General features: G+C 52.5%; 1 pseudogene; it reads left to right on the top strand.

Moving 5' to 3' along the window:
- LOC139255063 (guanylate-binding protein 1-like) overlaps positions 1-17,909 on the top strand; it is a 128,349-nt pseudogene that overhangs the window by 101,612 nt on the left and 8,828 nt on the right.

Below are 17,909 nucleotides of genomic sequence, written 5' to 3'. Positions count from 1 at the left end.
TCCTTCCCGCTCGAACACCGCTGGTAGTTGGGCAGTCAAAGGCACCCTGCCAGTGTTCCAAAACAAACACATTCCTACATAAAGATGGCCTTGATGTACGATTCACTTTTATTCTGCAAATAACTAACTAGTTTCTACTCCGCCGAAACAAAATAGGTTTCTCACTTGGATCAACCATTCAATCCCAGAGCAAAGGGATCTGGATGTGGTGTGTGCCTCATCCACTAGAGCCAGACCACTGCCTCGTACTACTGGACACTGAGGGACTGGGCGACATGGACAAGGTGAGTCATTCTAACTCTCAATCAACTCTTGTGTGTCATGGATCTAAGTCCATTCTATTTAACAAAGGAACACACTCAAGTTCCACTTTGCTGATGTATGCTACAGAATAGTTTTTTTAAATGGTGAGACACTATTATGGGCTGGACTTTTGAGGGGTTTGCGACCGGGTTTTTGCCGTGATTTGCCGCTTCGCGGCAAGAACCCAGCGGCAAAGCCCGAGCGGGATCCTCGGCTCCTTGTTTGCGGCGGCGATGGAACGGACTGCCGGGGAGAGCAGCGCCAGACGTGTAACGACGAGAATTGCGATACCGACCGAGTTTTGGCTCTCTCCCGCTCATCATCATAGGCAGTCCCTCGAAACGAGGAAGACCTGCTTCCATGCCAAAAAGGGATGAATTCACACGTACGCCGCACCCAGAACAGCAACAGGTAAAACATGTTGGGACAGCCCTGCCAGCAGTGGTACATTAGAAAATCTGTAAAAAAGGTAAGGTGAAGTACTCTTCTTCAGAGATTTAGTAGCTAAGGGTAATGTTGTTTGAATGTTTTTTTGAATTTCTCTCCCCTCCCTGCCCCGAGGCCCCTCTCACAGCACAAACGACCCCACACTAAAGTTGGCGAGGATCATGTTTTGCACCGCGAATGCTAGTACAACGTTTCCCGCCCTGACCGATGCACCACTGGTGCAGGCCAGTCTGGTGAACCTTCGCTGCACTCCCTCAATAGCAAGAACATCCTTCCTCAGATTAGGAGACCAAAACTGAACACAATATTCCAGGTGTGGTCTCACCAAGGCTCTGTACAACTGCAGTAAGACCTCCCTGCTCCTATACTCAAATCCACTAGCTATGAATGCCAACATACCATTTGCCTTCTTCACCGCCTGCTGTACCTGCATGCCAACTTTCAATGACTGATGAACCATGACACCCAGGTCTCATTGCACCTCCCCTTTTCCTAATCTGCCGCCATTCAGATAATATTCTGCCTTCGTGTTTTTGCCCCCAAAATGGATAACCTCACATTTATCCACATCATACTGCATCTGCCATGGATTTGCCCTCTCGCCTAACCTGTCCCAGTCACCTTGCAACCTCTTAGCGTCCTCCTCACAGCTCACACCGCCACCCAGCTTAGTGTCATCTGCAAACTTGGAGATATTACACTCAATTCTTTCATCTAAATCGTTAATGTATATTGTAAAGAAGAGTGAGAGGAGATCTCACTGAAACATTCTGAGGGGGATTGACAGGGTCATGCTGAGCAATTATTTCCCATGGCTGGTGCTAGAGGGCATACTCTCAGGATACAGTGTCGGCTTTTTAACACTGAAGAGCAATTTCTTCACTCAAAGGTTGTGAATCTTTGGAATGTTCAGCCTCAAAGGGCTGTAGATATTCAGTCGTGAGTATATTCAAGGTTGGGATAAATAGATTGTTGGAGTCGAGGGGAATCAAGGGATATGGGGATCAGGCGGGAAAGTGGAGTTGTGGTCATAGATCAGCCATGATCTTATTGAATGGCGGAGCAGGCTCGCGGGGCCGTATGGCCTACTCCTGCTCCTAACTCTTGTGTTCTTATGGGGAGGGGAGTATGGGAGGGGTAACTTTTTGATATTAATTAACTGATTCAACAACATACATTGCTTAGTGGTTTGCACTGGAACATGGGAACTAGAGGAGGTCTTTCAGCCCCTCGAGCCTGTTCCACCGTTCAATTAGATCAGGGCTCATCTGTTCCTTAACTCTATTTACCCGCTTTGGTTCCATATCGCTTCATACCATTAGCTTACAAAAAGCTATCTCAGATTTGACATTTCCAATTGATCCCCCACCCCAGCCTCAGCCTCAGCAGCCTTTATAGGAGGAGAGGATCCCAGAATTCCACTACCCTTTGTGTGAAAATGTGCCTCCTGATTTCACTCCTGAATCTTTTTCTCAAAGACCAGCCGGTAGGTGGAGACTACAGAGCCCGTTTACACCTTGGCACCCAATATTGCACAGAGTTGTAACCTAACCTGCTGTTTCATATTCAACCAGAGGGAGGGTATTGTGGGAAATGATTGACTGTCAAGTGTAATTGTTTCAATCTCTGCAGGGGGATGAAAACAATGACTCTTGGATCTTGCTGTGCTGATGAGCAGCATGTTGGTGTACAACAGCATGGGCACCATCGATTAGTACGCACTGGGCAAGCTACAGTATCCTTCATATATTGTTTGCAAAAAACACTCCCGTGGATCCAAGAGTATAAACAGGAGGAAAAAAGCACATTGATATAGCGCCTTTCACTGGAAATCAACAAGGTTGTGTTGTGATGCCCTTCATGGTAGAATACCCGGTTGACCCTGACTCTGGGGATATAGAGATGGAGAAGGAATACTAGGGCAAGGCATCCAAAGTTAGATAAAATGAGACGGATCAGGTTGGTGCAAACATTCACGTGTGAATTTATCTTACATTCACCACACACGGACTGCAGCGGTTCAAGAAGGCGGCTCACCACCACCTTCTCAAGGGCAATTTGGGATGGCAATAAATGCCGGCCTTGCCAGCGATGTCCACATCCCAGGAACAAATAAAAAAATGTACATTTGATAATCCCAGTGCTCGGAATGATATTTCATAATCGTGACTATCTCAAGGCATTATTTTGGCCATGCATTTTCCCACTCACCTAACCTGTCCAGGTCACCCTGCACCCTCTTAGCATCCCCCTCACAGCTCACACCGCCACCCAGCTTAGTGTTATCTGCAAACTTGGAGATATTACACTCAACTTCATCTAAATCATTGATGTATATTGTAAATAGCTGGGGTCCCAGCACTGAGCCCTGCGGCACCCCACTAGTCACTGCCTGCCATTCTCAAAAGGACCCGTTTATCCCAACTCTCTGCTTCCTGTCTGCCAACCAGTTCCCTATCCACGTCAGTACATTACCCCCAATACCATGTGCTTTAATTTTGCACCAAATCTCTTGCGTGGGACCTTGTCAAAAGCCTTTGAAAGTCCAAATACACCACATCCACTGGTTCTCCCTTGATCACTCTACTAGTTACATCCTCAAAAAATTCGAGAAGATTTGTCAAGCATGATTTCCCTTTCATAAATCCATGCTGACTTGGACCGGTCCTGTCACTGCTTTCCAAATGCGCTGCTATTTCATCTTTAATAATTGAAGCCAACATTTTCCCCACTACTGATGTCAGGCTAACCGGTCGATCATTCCCCATTTTCTCTTTCCCTCCTTTTTTATAAAGTGGTGTTACATTAGCTACCCTCCAGTCCATAGGAACTGATCCAGAGTTGATAGACTGTTGGAAAATGATCACCAATGCATCCACTATTTCTAGGGCCACTTCCTTAAGTACTCTGGGATTTGGAAATTCCCATGAATTTGGAAGTTCCTACTTGTCTATCCTCCCTGAGTTCTGACCCCTCACACCAACCAGTGGTCAGTTTGAAGTAGAATGTTCACTGGTAAATTCCTGAGGTTCAGGTAAATTCTAACTCACTGGATTTACTGTCCTGCCAGATTACACACGCGGTTTTCTAAAACAAAATTCAAGCAGAGTGGCTGAGGTAGTGTAGTGGTTATCTTACGGGACTAGTAATCCAAGAGAGCATGAGTTCAAACCTCCTAGTGGCAGTTTGAGAATTTGATGCAATTTTTAAAATCTTGCAATGCATAATCTGGTCCTAGTAGCAGTGATCGTGATGCTCTTGTATTGTCGTACAAACCTATCTGGTTTACTGTGACTCTTGCCTCCGAGTCAGAAGGTTGTGGGTTCAAGTCCCACTCCAGAGACTTGAGCACAAAAATCTACACTGATACTTCAGTGCAGTACTGAGGGCGCGCTGCATTGTCAGAGGTGCTGTCTTTCGGATGAGATGTTAAACCGAGGCCCCGTCTGCTCTCACAGGTGGACATAAAAAATCACATGGCACTATTTCAAAGAACAGTAGGGAAGTTATCCCTGGTGTCCTGGCCAATATATATCCCTCAAAAAACAGATTATCTGGGTCATCATCATGTTGCTGTTTGTGGGAGCTTGCTGTGCGCAAATTGGCTGCTGCGTTTCCCACATTACAACAGTGACTACACTTCAAAAGTACTTTATTGACTTTAAAGCACTTTGAGACATCCAGTGGTCATGAAAGGTGCTATATAAATGCAAGTCTTTCTTTTTAGGGAAGGAACCTGCAATCCTTACCCGGTTTGCCCATAATGCTCCAATTTCAAAATTCTCCTCTTTATTTTCAAAACCCTCCATGGCCTCGCCCCTCCCTATCTCTGTAATCTCCTCCAGCCCTACAACCCCCCCCAAGATGTCTGCGCTCCTCTAATTCTGCCCTCTTGAGCATCCCTGATTATAATCGCTCGACCTTTGGTGGCCGTGCCTTCTGTTGCCTGGGCCCCAAGCTCTGGAACTCCCTCCCTAAACCTCTCCGCCTCTACCTCTCTTTCCTCCTTGAATACAATCCTGAAAATCTACCTCTTTGACCAAGCTTTTGGACACCTGCGCTAATTTCTCCTTATTGGCTCGCTGTCAAATTTGTTGTCTTATAATACTCCTGTGGAAAGCCTTGGGATGTTTTACTATGTGAAAGGCGCTATATAAATACAAGCTGTAGTTGTTATATGTGACTCCAGGGCTACACCAACGTGGTTGACTCTTAACTGCCCTCTGAAATGGTGTACCAGATTGAAGGCCCACCACCATGTTCTCAGGGCAAGTAGAGGTGCACAATAAATGCCAGTGATCCCCATATCCAGAGAATGAATTACAAAAAGGGTCAGGAGCTTTATTAATGCATTAACCCATTCCTGGAACAAATACATTCCAGAGAATGAATTACAAAAAGGGTCAGGAACTTTATTAATGCATTAACCCTTTCCTGGAACAAATACATTCCAGAGAATGAATTACAAAAAGGGTCAGGAGCTTTATTAATGCATTAACCCATTCCTGGAACAAATACATTCCAGAGAATGAATTACAAAAAGGGTCAGGAGCTTTATTAATGCATTAACCCTTTCCTGGAACAAACAGATTCCAGAGAATGAATTACAAAAAGGGTCAGGAGCTTTATTAATGCATTAACCCTTTCCTGGAACAAACACATTTCTGCTGTTTCTATCCTATTGTTTGGGATTGAAGAGTCCATTTTGTGGGTAAAAGGCATCTTTGTCAGAGATCTGTTGAAGGAACTTGTGCCTGGAGAATGCCAGACGGTTAAGCTGTCAGACTGATATCTGAATGCTCTGGACATTTAATTGACTAAGGGGGAGAAATTCATTGCAGCCCAGGAATGGGCGTTAACTTTAGAAAAGTTTGAGATTTAGCGTCAGGCGTTAATGAATCGCGCTGCACACATTAAATCTCATTGTTCAAAGAAAGGATTGGAGCACTAACTCAAGCGCGAATAGCCTAGCTCAGGGGCGTTAGACTCAAAGTGCTAAGCAATATCAGGTGCAGTCTAATCACAAGTTATCACTGGCACAGGCTCTTTCCAGTTCTTAAAGGGGAGGTTCATTGATGCTACAAAACCACATTCTAGTGTAGCACTTTGACATGTTGTGAGAATAAAAATGCCACGAATGTTTAGTAGCCACAAGACTCTGGAGATTAAACAGCCTTTAAATGACTGAATTCAACTGTTACACAATGTCAAACTGACAAGGAGGCAGTGAAACAGCACTAAGCTGACAGCTGCGACTCATTTCTCATGACCCCTTTAAGTAGCACCCCTGGACATGGCATCCACTGGCTTGTTGCCTCCTCCCCCTGTCACTGTCAGGGACAGGCGCGAAGGCAGGGGGACGACAATGAATTTTGCAGGTCGGGCCGCAGTGAGCAGAGCACGTGCACTGACGTCACGATCTGCCTGGCGCTGAAGTCCTCGGCGCTAACTCGTAGCAGCAATGCTACAGGGGGGGCCAGATTTGATGTACATCGCTGGATTCGCCTCGTGTAATGCTCCTGCCTCAGCTCCCCCTGCACGGCACTGACTGGCACTAAGGTACTTCATTTTTACCCCGAAATGTCGATGAGAACAGACTCTTCCTTGACACATCGACACTAATAACACCTGGCTCCGGTTAGACATTAGCACTATCCAAGTGTCAGCTGTGGCCTAGTGGGTAGCACACTTGCCTCTGAGGTAGAAGGTTGTGGGTTCAAGTCCCACTCCAGGAGCTTGAGCATATAATGCTAGGCTGACATTCCAGTGCAGTGCTGAAGGAATGCAGCACTGTTTTTCAGATGATACATTAAACCAAGGCCCTGTCTGTCCCCTCAGGTGGATGTAAAAGATCACATGATGCTATTTTGAAGGCGGCCAGTGGAGTTCTCTGATTTCCTGGTCAATATTTATCCCTTAATCAACATACCAAAAACAGGTTATCTGGTCATTATCACATTGTTGTTTGTGGGAGCTTGCTGTGTACCAATTGGTGGCAGTGTTTCTACAGTACAACAGTGATTATACTTCAAAAGTATTTCATTGATTGTAAAGCACTTTGAGACGTCCGGTGGTTGTGAAGGGCACGTATAAATGCAAGACTTGCTTTCTTTTACCCTGGGCCTGAGCACCTCGAATCTGGCAGCCATTTGTAAATGTGTTCCTTAGCTGGTCCTCAGTTACATCACAGAACTGACCGAGCACATCAAAGTGAAAGCGGCAGCTGGGACTGACCAGTCGCTGGGGTTTGCCCGGTTCTTCCTGGCCTTTGTGTGGTCAGTTGGCGACTTCGCCCTGGAGCTGAGGACAAATGACGGAGAGACATCATTGGACGATTACCTGGAGTTGGCTCTCAAACTGAAGCAAGGTAAGTGTGGGAAACCGTCAGCGGGACTGACAAACAGAACGGCTGGTTTTGTACAAGCAGCGGTGTAAAAATGTTTGGTCAGTCCAGCCGTCACCACTTGAACACACAAGTGTTGCTGTTGCACCTGGTCAGTTCTCAGTTTGAATCAGAGCACATATCTACACAGAAGGAGGCCCCTAGCTCATCGTGCCTGTGGTCACTCTGTGAAATAGCTATCCAATTAGTCCCATTTTCTGCCCCGTCCCCATTTGCTCAACATTGCTTGTTCCTGTTAGGGACACGAGCAGGACAAGTTTTATTGAGTTTTACTCCATTTGTGAGTATAATGGCATCATATTCAGAGTAGGCCAAATGGCAGGCCCCACCTACGGCCAAATGGCAGGCCCCACCTCCGGCCAAATGGCCAACCACACCTCCGGCCAAATGGCAGGCCCCACCTCCGGCCAAATGGCAGGCCCCACCTCCGGCCAAATGGCAGGCCCCACCTCCGGCCAAATGGCCGACCCCACCTCCGGCCATATGGCCGACCCCACCTCCGGCCAAATGGCAGGCCCCACCTCCGGCCAAATGGCCAACCCCACCTCCGGCCAAATGGCAGGTCCGACCACCAGCCAAATGGCAGGCCCCATCTCCGGACAAATGGCAGGCCCCACCTCCGGACAAATGGCCAACCACACCTCCGGCCATATGGCCGACCCCACCTCCGGCCAAATGGTCGATCCCACCTCCGACCAAATGGCCGGTCCCACCTCAGACCAAATGGCCAACCTCACCTCCGACCAAATGGCCGACCCCACCTCCAACCAAATGCCTGACCCCACCTCCGGTCAAATGGCCGGTCCGACCACCAGCCAAATGGCCGATCCCACCTCCGGCCAAATGACCGACCCCACCTCCGGTCAAATGGCCGATCCCACCTCCGGCCAAATGGCCGATCCCACCTCCGAGCAAATGGCCGACCCCACCTCCGGCCAAATGGCCGACCCCACCTCCGGCCAAATGGCCGACCCCACCTCCGGCCAAATGGCCGGTCCCACCTCCAGCCAAATTGCCGACCCCATATCCGGTCAAATGGCCGACCCCACCGCCGACCAAATGGCCGGTCCCACCTCCGGCCAAATGGCCGACCCCACCTCCGACCAAATGGCCGAACCCACCTCCGACCAAATGGCCGGACCCACATCCAGCCAAATGGCCGACCCCACCTCCGACCAAATGGCCAAACCCACCTCCGACCAAATGGCCGGTCCCTCATCCAGCCAAATGGCCGACCCCACCTCCGACCAAATGGCCGAACCCACCTCCGACCAAATGGCCGGCCCCACATCCGACAAATGGCCGGTCCCACCTCCGACCAAATGACCGGCCCCACATCCGACAAATGGCCGGTCCCACATCCGACAAATGGCCGGCCCCACCTCCGACCAAATGGCCGACCCCACCTCCGAACAAATTGCCGGCCCCACATCCGACAAATGGCCGGCCCCACCTCCGACCAAATGACCGGTCCCACATCCGACCAAATGGCCGGTCCCACCTCTGGCCAAATGACCGGTCCCACATCCGACCAAATGGCCGAACCCACCTCCGACCAAATGGCCGGACCCACATCCGGCCAAATGGCCGAACACACCTCCGACCAAATGGCCGGACCCAACTCCGAACAAATGGCCGAACCCACCTCCGACCAAATGGCCGGACCCACATCCGACAAATGGCCGGTCCCACCTCCGACCAAATGGCCGGCCCCACCTCTGGCCAAATGACCGGTCCCACCTCCGACCAAATGGCCGGTCCCACCTCCGGCCAAATGGCCGGTCCCACATCCGGCCAAATGACCGGTCCCACCTCCGACCAAATGGCCGGTCCCACCTCCGACCAAATGGCCGGTCCCACCTCCGACCAAATGGCCGGTCTCACCTCCGGCCAAATGGCCGACCCCACCTCCGGCCAAATGGCCGACCCCACCTCCGGCCAAATGGCCGGTCCCACCTCCAGCCAAATTGCCGACCCCATATCCGGTCAAATGGCCGACCCCACCGCCGACCAAATGGCCGGTCCCACCTCCGGCCAAATGGCCAACCCCACCTCCGACCAAATGGCCGAACCCACCTCCGACCAAATGGCCGGACCCACATCCAGCCAAATGGCCGACCCCACCTCCGACCAAATGGCCAAACCCACCTCCGACCAAATGGCCGGTCCCTCATCCAGCCAAATGGCCGACCCCACCTCCGACCAAATGGCCGAACCCACCTCCGACCAAATGGCCGGCCCCACATCCGACAAATGGCCGGTCCCACCTCCGACCAAATGACCGGCCCCACATCCGACAAATGGCCGGTCCCACATCCGACAAATGGCCGGCCCCACCTCCGACCAAATGGCCGACCCCACCTCCGAACAAATTGCCGGCCCCACATCCGACAAATGGCCGGCCCCACCTCCGACCAAATGACCGGTCCCACATCCGACCAAATGGCCGGTCCCACCTCTGGCCAAATGACCGGTCCCACATCCGACCAAATGGCCGAACCCACCTCCGACCAAATGGCCGGACCCACATCCGGCCAAATGGCCGAACACACCTCCGACCAAATGGCCGGACCCAACTCCGAACAAATGGCCGAACCCACCTCCGACCAAATGGCCGGACCCACATCCGACAAATGGCCGGTCCCACCTCCGACCAAATGGCCGGCCCCACCTCTGGCCAAATGACCGGTCCCACCTCCGACCAAATGGCCGGTCCCACCTCCGGCCAAATGGCCGGTCCCACATCCGGCCAAATGACCGGTCCCACCTCCGACCAAATGGCCGGTCCCACCTCCGACCAAATGGCCGGTCCCACCTCCGACCAAATGGCCGGTCTCACCTCCGACCAAATGGTCGACCCCACCTCCGACCAAATGGCCGACCCCACCTCCGACCAAATGGCCGACCCCACCTCCGACCAAATGGCCGGTCCCACCTCCGACCAAATGGTCGACCCCACCTCTGACCAAATGGCCGGTCCCACCTCCGACCAAATGGCCGACCCCACCTCCGACCAAATGTCCGACCCCATCTCCGACCAAATGGCCGGTCTCATCTCCGACCAAATGGCCGACCCCACCTCCGACCAAATGTCCGACCCCATCTCCGACCAAATGGCCGGTCCCACCTCCGACCAAATGGTCGACCCCACCTCTGACCAAATGGCCGGTCCCACCTCCGACCAAATGGCCGACCCCACCTCCGACCAAATGTCCGACCCCATCTCCGACCAAATGGCCGGTCCCACCTCCGGCCAAATGGCCGGTCCCACCTTCGACCAAATGGCCGGCCCCACATCCGACAAATGGCCGGTCCCACCTCTGGCCAAATGACCGGTCCCACCTCCGACCAAATGGCCGACCCCACCTCGACCAAATGGCCGAACCCACCTCCGACCAAATGGCCGGACCCACATCCAGCCAAATGGCCGAACCCACCTCCGACCAAATGGCCGGACCCACATCCAGCCAAATGGCCGACCCCACCTCCGACCAAATGGCCAAACCCACCTCCGACCAAATGGCCGGACCCACATCCAGCCAAATGGCCGACCCCACCTCCGACCAAATGGCCGGCCCCACATCCGACAAATGGCCGGCCCCACCTCCGACCAAATGACCGGTCCCACCTCCGACCAAATGGCCGGTCCCACCTCCGGCCAAATGGCCGGTCCCTCATCCGACCAAATGGCCGAACCCACCTCCGAACAAATGGCCGGCCCCACCTCCGGCCAAATGACCGGTCCCACCTCCGGCCAAATGGCCGGTCCCACCTCCGGCCAAATGACCGGTCCCACCTCCGACCAAATGGCCGGTCCCACCTCCGGCCAAATGGCCGGTCCCACCTTCGACCAAATGGCCGGCCCCACATCCGACAAATGGCCGGTCCCACTTCCGACCAAATGGCCGGTCCCACCTCCGGCCAAATTGCCGACCCCACCTCCGACCAAATGGCCGGTCCCTCATCCGACCAAATGGCCGAACCCACCTCCGACCAAATGGCCGGTCCCACCTCCGACCAAATGGCCGGTCTCACCTCCGACCAAATGGTCAACCCCACCTCCGACCAAATGGCCGACCCCACCTCCGACCAAATGGCCGGTCCCACCTCCGACCAAATGGCCGGTCCCACCTCCGACCAAATGGCCGGTCCCACCTCCGACCAAATGGTCGACCCCACCTCTGACCAAATGGCCGACCCCACCTCCGACCAAATGGTCGACCACACCTCTGACCAAATGGCCGACCCCACCTCCGACCAAATGGTCGACCCCACCTCTGACCAAATGGTCGACCCCACCTCCGACCAAATGGCCGACCCCACCTGCGACCAAATGGCCGGTCCCACCTCCGACCAAATGGCCGGCCCCACCTCCGACCAAATGGCCGGTCCCACCTCCGACCAAATGGTCGACCCCACCTCTGACCAAATGGCCGACCCCACCTCCGACCAAATGGCCGGTCCCACCTCCGACCAAATGGCCGACCCCACCTCCGACCAAATGGCCGGTCCCACCTCCGACCAAATGGCCGGTCCCACCTCCGACCAAATGGCCGGTCCCACCTCCGACCAAATGGCCGACCCCACCTCCGACCAAATGTCCGACCCCACCTCCGACCAAATGGCCGACCCCATCTCCGACCAAATGGACGGTCCCACCTCCGACCAAATGGCCGGTCCCACCTCCAACCAAATGGCCGGTCCCACCTCCAACCAAATGGCCGGTCCCACCTCCGGCCAAATGGCCGGTCCCACCTCCGGCCAAATGGCCGGTCCCACCTCCGATCAAATGGCCGGTCCCACCTCCGGCCAAATGGCCGGTCCCACCTCCGGCCAAATGGCCGGTCCCACCTCCGACCAAATGGCCGACCCCACCTCCGACCAAATGGCCGGTCCCATCTCCGACCAAATGGCCGACCCCACCTCCGACCAAATGGCCGGTCAGACCTCCGACCAAATGGCCAGTCCCACCTCCAACCAAATGGCCGACCCCACCTCCGACCAAATGCCCGACCCCACCTCCGACCAAATGCCCGACCCCACCTCCGACCAAATGGCCGGCCCCACCTCCGACCAAATGGCCGACCCCACCTCCGACCAAATGACCGGTCAGACCTCCGACCAAATGGCCAGTCCCACCTCCGACCAAATGGCCGACCCCACCTCCGACCAAATGGCCGACCCCACCTCCGACCAAATGGCCGGTCCCACCTCCGACCAAATGGCCGGTCTCACCTCCGACCAAATGGTCGACCCCACCTCCGACCAAATGGCCGACCCCACCTCCGACCAAATGGCCGGTCCCACCTCCGACCAAATGGCCGGTCCCACCTCCGACCAAATGGCCGGTCCCACCTCCGACCAAATGGTCGACCCCACCTCTGACCAAATGGCCGACCCCACCTCCGACCAAATGGTCGACCACACCTCTGACCAAATGGCCGACCCCACCTCCGACCAAATGGTCGACCCCACCTCTGACCAAATGGTCGACCCCACCTCCGACCAAATGGCCGACCCCACCTGCGACCAAATGGCCGGTCCCACCTCCGACCAAATGGCCGGCCCCACCTCCGACCAAATGGCCGGTCCCACCTCCGACCAAATGGTCGACCCCACCTCTGACCAAATGGCCGACCCCACCTCCGACCAAATGGCCGGTCCCACCTCCGACCAAATGGCCGACCCCACCTCCGACCAAATGGCCGGTCCCACCTCCGACCAAATGGCCGGTCCCACCTCCGACCAAATGGCCGGTCCCACCTCCGACCAAATGGCCGACCCCACCTCCGACCAAATGTCCGACCCCACCTCCGACCAAATGGCCGACCCCATCTCCGACCAAATGGTCGGTCCCACCTCCGACCAAATGGCCGGTCCCACCTCCAACCAAATGGCCGGTCCCACCTCCAACCAAATGGCCGGTCCCACCTCCGGCCAAATGGCCGGTCCCACCTCCGGCCAAATGGCCGGTCCCACCTCCGATCAAATGGCCGGTCCCACCTCCGGCCAAATGGCCGGTCCCACCTCCGGCCAAATGGCCGGTCCCACCTCCGACCAAATGGCCGACCCCATCTCCGACCAAATGGCCGGTCCCATCTCCGACCAAATGGCCGACCCCACCTCCGACCAAATGGCCGGTCAGACCTCCGACCAAATGGCCAGTCCCACCTCCAACCAAATGGCCGACCCCACCTCCGACCAAATGCCCGACCCCACCTCCGACCAAATGCCCGACCCCACCTCCGACCAAATGGCCGGCCCCACCTCCGACCAAATGGCCGACCCCACCTCCGACCAAATGGCCGGTCAGACCTCCGACCAAATGGCCAGTCCCACCTCCGACCAAATGGCCGACCCCACCTCCGACCAAATGGCCGACCCCACCTCCGACCAAATGGCCGACCCCACCTCCGACCAAATGGCCGACCCCACCTCCGACCAAATGTCCGACCCCACCTCCGACCAAATGGCCGGTCAGACCTCCGACCAAATGGCCAGTCCCACCTCCGACCAAATGGCCGACTCCACCTCCGACCAAATGCCCGACCCCACCTCCGACCAAATGCCCGACCCCACCTCCGACCAAATGGCCGGTCAGACCTCCGACCAAATGGCCAACCCCACCTCCAGTCAAATGGCTGACCCCACCTCTGGCCAAATGGCCGGTCCCACCTCCGGCAAATGGCTGACCCCACCTCTGGCCAAATGGCCGGTCCCACCTCTGGCCAAATGGCCAACCTCTCCTCTGGCCAAATGGCTGGTCCCACCTCCGGCAAATGGCTGACCCCACCTCTGGCCAAATGGCCGGTCCCACCTCTGGCCAAATGGCCAACCCCACCTCCTATTTCTCATGTTCTTATGATCTCACTGTTGGTGTTTAATTTAGTTTTGGAACCCTGGGATGTGCTGAATGTTTATTCTATTCTGTGGGTGTGAATAGATAAGTTTGTTTACGTACTGCCCTGGGATTATGTTTGGAGCCTTTCACCCCCTCATACTCCACGTCTCGCCCGTTGAACTGCTGAGTTGATTTCATCAATGCAAATCCAAGAGTTGAGGTCAAGGAGGAGATGGGCCTTTTAGCCGACCTTAAAAAAATGGAGGATACTGTAACAAAGTGCGGGAGCTCGAGGGGTTGGTCACTGTGGTGTAGGCACCTGTGAGTATGCTTGCAGGTTTGTAGAGCTGTTGCATTGTGAGTGGCTTAGCCAAGACTCAATAAAACCCCAGCCAGTTGAATCTAGGATGAACTGGTAATATGTAGTGTAATTGTTGAACCTTTGTTAAGAAACCAATTAGTTCTTAATAGCAATGTGTTGCTATGAATTCTTAAGCAAAGAACCCATGAAGAAAATACATCAGAGTCTCCCTGCTGCATCAGCACAGCACCTGTATCCCGAGGTTTCCCAGAGCTTTCACATCGCCGTATGCGCTGCCTGTGATTATCAGTTCCTCGAATAAAATCTGTAAACCTAAGACTCTGTTTGGAACCTTAATTCCTGGCATAGGAATTTCTCTAACTGTACTATTCAAAATCCCCCCTCTCTCTGAAGGAACTGTTCCCTTAGTCCTATTTCCCTGCCCAATCTAATTTGGTCCAACATTTGTGTCAGCTATGGTTTAGTGCGTAGCACTCTCGCCTCCGGGTCAGAAGGTTGTGGGTTCAAGTCCCACTACAGGGACTTGAGCACAAAAATAAATCTAGGCTGATGCTCCCAGTGCAGTGACCAGAGATTTTGTGGATTATGTTTGTAAAACAGCACTGTAGAAGAAATCAATCCATGTCCTAGGTTAAAGGAAGGGATAAGTTCGCTTTTGCTGATTCTGTAGAATTCACGGAGCTAGAGAAAATTACCGAAACTTATCAGCCTCAATGAACAGAATGTTGTATATACATGACTGTCTGGTCTTTGCATGAGTTTCCAGATCAGCCTAGGGACAGAGAGAAACTATGCAAGAAACAGATAAAGTGTGCCTACCGGGGTGAACTTTGTACTCACAGTTTCGTATGAATAATGCTCATAGATACAATGACCTTTGTACTCACAGAATGTATGAATAATGTTTATGTGTGGCGAGTTGCAGATAAAATTCCTGTTTCAACTGTATAAAGATAGTGCGAAGTTACCTGTAAAATTCGGAGTTCTGCCTTGGTGTGGACTAAGCGGGCTCTCCGAGATATCTCGTTTGTTTTAGAAATAAAATTCTCTCGAAGCGCAATTCTGAAAGTCTCCGCCTGAGTTAATTTAAGCTAAATTTCCTCGACAGTTTCTGGCGTAGTCGGCAGGATCTCTGATAACAAGATCCAAAAGAACTAAATTTTACTTTTAAAGAGAAAAGAGGAATTTTAAAGGACCTTCCTAGCTGAAAGGAGGAAGGTGCCTGGGCAGTCCTAGTTAAAAAGAAGGACGAGCCGCCGAGATCCCCTGGAGGGGGTGAGGCATTTAAGGTAGCTACCGCAAAGAAGCTAAAATAACAAAAAGGCAAAAGGAGACCCCGAGCTGAGCAGAAAAGAGAACACCGGTGAGCGCTTTGTAAAATACTGTATATTTTGTAGGTGTGTCCTAAACTCTCATTTCAGAAAGGATCGTGGGACATAACACCCGGACGAATGGAAAACGGCTCTAGTCGAGCAGGGCGCTCACGCCCAGCTCCTAGAAAAGGAAAGAAAGATGATCCCTCGACTGAAAAAATAAAATTAGATCCTCAAACCGAGAAGAGAATCCGTAAGGTAGTAAAGCAACGAGAGAAGATAGGAGATCCCATTGTGCCGCCCGGCTCGCCGGCGGACACTGTAATTAAAGAAACAGGAGACGACAGATACGCGGTAACGTTTAGTAGCGATTTGTACGGTTGGTCTGATGGGGATTGGCCATATGGAGGAAGTTTTAAGTTATCTTTGATAGTCCTCCAGGCCTTCCTATCCCCTCAGCACCAACAGTAGGACTTTACCCCCGTATAGAACCCCCAAAACAAGATAGTTGGCAGGAAATGATAGAAATAGAGGGAGGGGTAGCAAACCAGGACACAGGGAGGAGAGGTCCTCACCAAACAAGGCAACAAACGGCAAAAGAAGCAGCCGACTCTACCGTCCACCAAAATCCTAGGGTAATGGTAGGAACTACAGCAGTTCTGAAACCCTGGTCCCCTGGGGAAGCCAGAGATATGATCTCGGCCGCCCCGAATCCGGTAAAAAGACCAATAGCTTTTCACAACTGGCTTGAGCAGACATGTACAATTTACAATCCACTCCCAGGAGAATGTTAAACTATTATTGCAAGCGGCCTATGGATCTTCCTGGCAGGGAGTAAAAGATATGTTCCCCATCCCAACAGGGGAAAATGGAGACTGGAGAATTAATGATGACTTGCTGGATGCCGGCAATGAGTCATTAACCCATTGGCTGAAACACCGAGGAAAGAACGCAATTCTGCAAGGGGCTAAAAAGCATGGGGATATAGGGGAAGTCACCCGCTGCTTGCAGAAAGCAGAAGAATGATAGATTTTGCAGGCAGATGGAAAAATAAAATCCATCAGTTCTTTAATGGGATTAAAGAAGAGAAAAGGGAGGATAACAAAGAAAAGGCTACCCCTTGATACATGAAGTTATACAAAACTTAAAAGCTAAAATTGACTCTAATACTGAAGAATTGATGTATATAATTTTGACAAGCTTTGAGGCAGTTCAGCTTCACTGTACAGCCTGGTACACTCGACAAAAAGCTGAAACTTACCAGTGCTTAATACAGCCCTTTCTAAAGAAAGAAGAAATAATAGAAGCTACACCCCGCATTTAATTTGGACCAGAAGGATTGGGGGTAGCCATGAATTTGACACCCTTACAGCAGCAGCGGTTTAGAGAAGAGAACTCGACACCCCACCTGACATTGGCTGTAAAACCGCCAGCGAAACCCAAAGATATGGGTCGGATGATTGTAGAAATTGAAAAGGAGAAACAGCAACCAGGCTATCGACCTTGGGCAGTAATAGAATTACAGAATGTTCAGATAGAATTTATCGCCCGCACCAGGGGGATTCTCCAGTGGAAAGGTAAAAGTTATGCCTCCACTTTTAAAAAAAAAACAGCAGCCCCCTGAACAACCAAGCCCTAAGCTGCCAATGGCATTGAATCAAGTATCTTCGGAACTTTGGGCAAAACGTAAGAATCATGTTGGGAAAGTACATTCTGCAGTACCCCATTGGGTACAGCTGATAAAGAACGCCGTGTTACCAAGCATTAGGCAGTACAGACTGCCTCCAGAGGCAGAAGATGGGATAGAGCCAGTCATTTCTGCATTGTTGGAACAAGGAGTTCTAGAAAAGACACAGAGCCCGTGTAACACTCCGATACTGCCCATACCAAAGGTTAATAGGCCGAATGAGTGGAGATTTGTGCAAGATCTGAGAGCTATTAATAAGATAGTAGTCCCTATCACCCCTGTGATACCGGACACCAACATTGTGCTATCTGCTATACCACCAACAGCAACTGTCTTTACTGTGATAGATCTGTGCTCAGCCTTTTTCTCCATCCCACTAAGTCAGGAGAGTCAGTATCTGTTTGCCTTCACCTACAAGAAGCAGCAGTACACATGGACCAGGTTGCCCCAAGGATACAGCGAAAGCCCCGCCGTATATGCAGCAGCAGTAAAAAGAGACCTCGAAGACTGTTCATTATCAGACCAGTCCGTACTGCTGCAGTATGCGGATGATTTGCTTGTGGCTTCCAGCCACGGATATAGGTGCATGCAAG

Source organism: Pristiophorus japonicus, unplaced genomic scaffold (assembly GCF_044704955.1).
Source record: "Pristiophorus japonicus isolate sPriJap1 unplaced genomic scaffold, sPriJap1.hap1 HAP1_SCAFFOLD_584, whole genome shotgun sequence".
In the NCBI taxonomy this organism is placed as follows: domain Eukaryota; kingdom Metazoa; phylum Chordata; class Chondrichthyes; family Pristiophoridae; genus Pristiophorus; species Pristiophorus japonicus.
The sequence above is the reverse complement of the archived record's forward strand: the minus strand, read 5'-3'. Positions and strand labels throughout refer to the sequence as shown.